Source organism: Elephantulus edwardii, unplaced genomic scaffold, assembly GCF_000299155.1.
Source record: "Elephantulus edwardii isolate Elephantulus edwardi_28Jun2011 unplaced genomic scaffold, EleEdw1.0 scaffold00020, whole genome shotgun sequence".
In the NCBI taxonomy this organism is placed as follows: Eukaryota; Metazoa; Chordata; class Mammalia; order Macroscelidea; family Macroscelididae; genus Elephantulus; species Elephantulus edwardii.
In genome coordinates, this window is record NW_006399770.1 from 17,872,486 (window position 1) to 17,878,600 (window position 6,115).

Here is a 6,115-nt window from a genome sequence, read left to right on the forward strand (position 1 = left end):
TATGTTCTTATAAGAAAAAGAGACAAAGAAACAGAGAAGCACAGGGAAGATGGCGAATGGAGATAGAGGCAGAGATTGGAGGGATATATTTATATTCCAAGAAATTTCAAGGCTGCTAGCAGTTACAGGAAGCTAGAAGAGAGACATGGTACAGAGTCTTTCTAGGAATCCTGTGGAAACAATCAGCCTTGCCAGGACCTTAATTTTCCTCTTGTATCCTTTTATCCTCCGGAACTATAAGAATACACACACACACACACACACACACACACACACACACACACGTTCTTATAAGTCACTTATTTTAAGCAAGGACGTCAGATTAGAGATTAGGGTGTTCCTCATGTAAGTCATAATCTTTTCAGTTGCTTTCTATGCATCTGAAAGTTGGATAGTGAATAAGGATGACAAAAGAAGAACTGACATCATTGATTTGGTGTAGAGTGCTGAATTGCCAAATGAAGAAACAATTCTGTCTTGGAAGAAGTCAACATCAGATATGAAAGTTGGAGGGTCAGAGGAAGGTCCTCAGCAAGGTGGATTGACATAGGCTCGAACAATGGGCCTGCCAGAGATTATGGGAATAGCACAGGATCAAGCAAAGTTTTTATCTATTATTTGTAGAATCACTATGAGTTGTAGTCACCTGGATGGTACCAAACAACAACAACAACAACAAGGCATTGAGTTCATGGTTCTTAGCTGTGGCAGCCCTAAACATGTTATATAGAGAGGAAACCAGCCAGGTGTAGTCAAGTTGATACTTCTCACCTCGTTGGAAACTTGTCTTTCCCACAAAGAGAATGTAATCTGTTTTGATTCTCAAACTTGTAAATTTACAGGTCAGGTCCCAGTGCAGAAGCCTAGGTAACCTAATGCTTCCTGTGTTTGATGTTGTTATTGTTGATTGCCTTCCAATCGAGTACGACTCATAGCGACTCTATGAACAGAAGTCCTAAAGCCTTTTATAGAGTTTCTACAGGCATATATTTCACCAGGAGTTCAGGACCTATTTACTTGCACACTTCTTTTTTTGACAGAGCAAGGAGTGGTTTATTCTCACAGCTGAGCACAGGATGGGCCTGCAGCCTTGAAAGCAGCACAGGCAGCCCCCTCCCAGGCTCAGCTCCCCTTCTCAGTGTGGCAGCCGCCAGGGGGCTGGGTTGGGAGCCAGGGGAGCAGCCAGGGTGGCAGCCATCCTGCCATGGAAGCTGGCTGGCTACAGAGCAGCAGCAGCGGGCAGCAGTAGCAGCAGCAGGTTACAGAGGGGGCAAGAAGTGTTAGTCCTCCTGGCCAGCTTCCCCCATGGATAGTGCCTGGTGAGGTCTGAGGGGCCTGGGCTGGGAAGTGAGTGCTGAGTGCAGCTCAGTGGGCCGTGAAGATGCGGCTGGAAATGTCCTCCAGGAGCCAGTAGATGAGGAGCAACAGGTTCTCCCCCGGTGACTTCGCTGCAGTTCTGGATGCACCAGTGGTAGCTGTGGGTCGAGTCCAGCTCCAGGGCCTCCTGAATGGCACTAGAAGACAACGCCCCAGGCAGGTCCTGCTTGTTGGCAAAGATAAGAAGGGTTGCTCCGGCCTGGCGTTCTTCCACCAGCAGGGTCTGGAGCTCTTGCCGGCAATCCTGCATGCGCTGGTGGTCGGCACTGTCCACCACTCAGATGAGGCCACCCGTGCTCTCAAAGTAGTTCCACCAATAGGACCGCAGGGACTTCTGGCTGCCCACATCCCAGATGTTCAGCTTGAATCCACAGTGCTCCAGTGTCTTGACGTTAAAGCCCAGTGTTGGGGAGATGGTGTCGATGTCTTCTCCATTGAACTTCTTGAGGATGGTTGTTTTACCAGCGTTGTCCAGGCCGAGCGTGAGCAGTCGCAGCTGTTGTTCTTTCTGCTTTATCTTCTTGAGAATGGTCAGGAAACCCATGGTCCCAGTAGCCCCTTCCTACTTGCACACTTTAAGCCACATTCTTGAGTATCATCTTCATTTGTACTTGGGTGATGTGATACATGTGAATTTTCGAATTCCTTACTCTTTTACTCTATAAGGATTTTGAACTAGGGAAGAAGAAGAGTGAGAATGATTGATGTCTTAAGTAAACATTAAATGAACACTCCTATCAGAACACAGAAGTATTAGAAAGAGAATAGAATTATTTAATGCCAGTGAGGTGGGTACATTCAGACCAGGTAAAAGGGCAAGTCCCTCCATGGAGGTAACATTTGAACTTAAACTTGAATGTCAACAAGCCACAAGTCATGGGCAACACGGGCAACCTAAGCCATACTTTCCAGGCAGAGGGAACAGTAAGTGTGAAGGCCTAGACCAGACCTTCATAGTCTGGAGGAGAAGTAAGAAAGCCTGTGGGCTGGAGCAAGATGACCCAGGAGGATCAAACAGAGACTAGGTTATATAAATGGTGCCACATCATGGAGAGCCTCAAAAGCCACCTCCAGGACTGTGAAGTTTAAGTTTCAAAGTCCTAGAAGTCTTTTAAGTAGGAGGTTGATGATGCCACGGTTGAGTTCAATGTTTTAGAAGTCATAATGATAGCTATGTGAGTAATGGGATAGGGAAAGCCACAAGTGGAAACTTGGAGTCTAGTTATGAAGCCATTTCTGTGTACTAGGTTACCAATGGTGATGGCATGTTCTAGAATGATAACTGAATTATGGTCAAAAGAGATGAAACTCAAGATTTCTTTAGGAGAAGATCTCTGGGGCTTGCTGAGGTGTCACTTGTCCACCAGGCCATTCTGTTCTTCTGTTGCCTTCTTTTTCAGAAGCATGTTTGGTGCTCTTTGAACTTCATGGAAGTGGTTACTCTTTGCCTTGAATGTGGATACAATTATCAACTCTCCATCTTCTATCCCAGTGCCTCACCCTTGATCATTTATTTATTTTTCTGTGTGATACAACACGTATCTATGAGAAAGGTTGAGCTGGAATATCTCTAATTGCCATTAACAGCTTGACTCTTACACTGCCAAGCCTCACCACAGGCTCATGGTTGTCAAGTCATCGGGGGTCCCCCACCCGGATTCTAAGGACGTAAATCATAACAGGAGGAGATTTTCCATCTTTCTCTCAAAGACTGATGGATTCAAACCATGGCCTTTGGGTTAGCAATCATATTTGTCATTTGCAGAATATTTGTAATATCAACATTTTTGCTGTTCTTTGTGATTTGATGTGGTATTATTTGCAACAGTAATGGGAAAATATGTTCCAAAATAAAATGCATATGATTTTGTATCTGTGATAATAATCATGTTATCTTTATTGTGGACTTGCAAAAAGAACTCTGGATTGTGAACAATTCAAGGTCCCTGTGGACTATAAATACACAGGAGGGAAGAGATCTGACTCAAGTATGTTTCAAGACTGAAAAAGTGCAGTCTTATTTCTTTCTTGGTGGAAGCAACATTTGCATTGAATGACTAGTATTTACTAGTTCAATAGTTACATTCCAGAGTCTATGTTTATTTATTTTTTTTATAAAGAGATACCAATAGACCAGTTGAATTGCAGTCATGACCTGATTAAGATTGCAATAATTCTTTTTCACTGTGCTAAATCAATCTGTTTTCAGTAATGTAAAACTGGCAATATAATGACAGTTTAACAAGAATCACCAATACTGAATCTATGAAATCTTTAATGTCTTTGTTGCTAGCTGCCGTCAAATCGAGTATGGCTCATAGTAATGTTATGAGCAAAAGATCTGAACCCAGACCTGTCCTGTGCCATCCTCACACTTCCAGATACAGAAAAGTCCATTGCATCAGTCACTGTGTCAACCCATTAGTTGAGAGTCTTCCCCTCCTTCACCAACCCTCCACCCTTCCCAATATCAAGTCATTAATATATTCTTTTCCAAGGAATAATACCTCCTAGCAATATGTCCAAAGTATGTGAGGTGAAGCCTCATCCTTCTTGCCTCCAAAGAGCACTCTGGCTGCACCCTCTTCAAGACCTATCTATTCATTCAGCAAATGTCTTAAAGTTTTCCCCACTTTCAATAAACAATGTCAAGGTCCTCTTCAAACTGCTAAAGAGCAAAGATTTCAATTTAAAGTCTGAGATATGTCTGATCAAAGCCATGGAACAAGCATTTGTTTTCTATGCATCTGAGAGTTAAATGAGTAAGTATAACAGAAGCAGGATCGGTGCTTTTGAATTGTTATGTTAGCAAAAAGGCCTGAATATTAAATGGACTGCCAAAAGGAAAAAACAAAAAGTCTGTCTTCAAGGAAGTACAATCAGGTTACCTTTAAAGTAAACAATACTTAAACTCATTCTTACATACTTCGAGCATGCTGTCAAGAAGGGCCAGTCCTCGAAAAAAGGCATCATGCTAGAAAGGTGGAGAGTTGGGTAAGAAAAGAAGACCATCAACAGTACATACAATACCACTGACTTTATAACAATGGTCTCAGGGATGTACAAGTAATTGTAAGGATGGCAAGATAGGGCAAGATTCAGATCTGTTGTTCATAGTATCAATATAGGACTTGATGGCACCTAACACTACCATGCATAGATCTAGATCTGGATCTCCATCTACATATGCATGTATACGCATAGATAATACACTTATACAGTATGGCTTACACTGTGATTAACATTAACAGTGAAATAATGAACTAGCATTCATTTACTTCTTGATCTAATGTCCTTATACAATAAGCCCAGGGTTGACCACAGACTTATTTAGCAAATAAAATGCTATCAAGTGTGATGAATGGGAAGTTTGATGCAGATATTTAAACAGTAAGGCTTAATGCCCATTAGAAAATTCTTTCTGGAAGCCAATCATTATGCTGTAAGGAAGTTGAGATTCAATTACTAAATGGTAAGAGGCCATGTGGAGAAAGACCTTGCAGTAAGCAAGAAGATATGGTTTTTTCCCCCTCCGCCACTAAGCTTCCATCTGAAAATGGCTGTATAAGTGATCTCAGTGAAACCTTATGGAGTAGAAGAGTTGTCCATCTTGGTCACGTCAAACATACCACTGGGACTTGAGAAATCATCATTCTTCTAACCTCTAAGTTTTTGAGTATTTTATAATAGATACTGGCAAAATATATGCACTTAAGAGTTTTCATCTAGTGAAATTTTATAAGTGCTTATTTGGGGACATTATCTTGCCTAAACTTGTTCAGAGGAATATGAGGAAATTATCACTGTGCAGGATTCATTTAATATGACTAGTAATGGATTTTGTATCTAATGCACAAAGTTTTATTGCTCCTTAGAGACTTGTTTTGGAAATGAGAAGTCCTGCAGGGGCTTCATAGTTACTTTTTTTTCTCCCCATCATGTGGCTATAAATAGCAGTGAAGAGTAAACCAGCAGTTTGATGAGACTCTTAAGACAATTTAAAAAAATTCCTAAGTAATTTCCCACAGAGATATAGTAGAAATTGAGATTTTTTTCAGAGATGTTAAGCTGATTATAGTCTCATCAGATTCTTAAAGGAATAAGCAGGCTATAGATCTAGAGAAATTGAGAGTTAATACATGGATTAAATGTGTGCATTTGATTTAAACTGAAGGTTATTTTCTACCTCAGAAAGAAAACCACATTTTTTTCCCTTTAACTTTGAAGACATATATAGACTTGCTTATAGAAAAAGCTAAAGCAAATAAAGGAGTTTAATGTAAATTTTATACATTTCTAGAGAAATATTAATGATTTACTTTAATTCACATGTCCTTGGGTCTAATACAGACAATAAAAAAATGTAGGCAGGGTACACAGAAAATATTAGAACCTATCTTCTATCTCCTTAAAATTACACAGTAATATAAATACTGGCTACATGATCTGTAGTATCTAAGAAGCTACTATGTTGTATGCCCATTTGTAACTTTAATATTGTTTTCTTTTTGAGAAAGATAAAAAAGAAATTACTTCAAAAATTTTAAAACACTTCATTTACATGTAACAGAATTCAAATTGAAGCAGCAGAAGTTAGAATTTACTATAAGATAAGGGGATTGTAAAAAAATATTTGCTTTCTCCTTATGAAAGACTTGATCACATCACCATTCTTCAAAGAAATTAATGACTTAACTATGGAGACTTGAAAATTCCACTGCAATGCAAGGCTTACTAC

The 6,115-nt window shown here is 40.2% G+C and overlaps 1 pseudogene; it reads right to left on the minus strand.

Moving 5' to 3' along the window:
• Positions 1-1,365: 1,365 nt before the first annotated feature.
• LOC102875189 lies at positions 1,366-1,921 on the minus strand (annotated as a pseudogene).
• Positions 1,922-6,115: the final 4,194 nt, after the last annotated feature.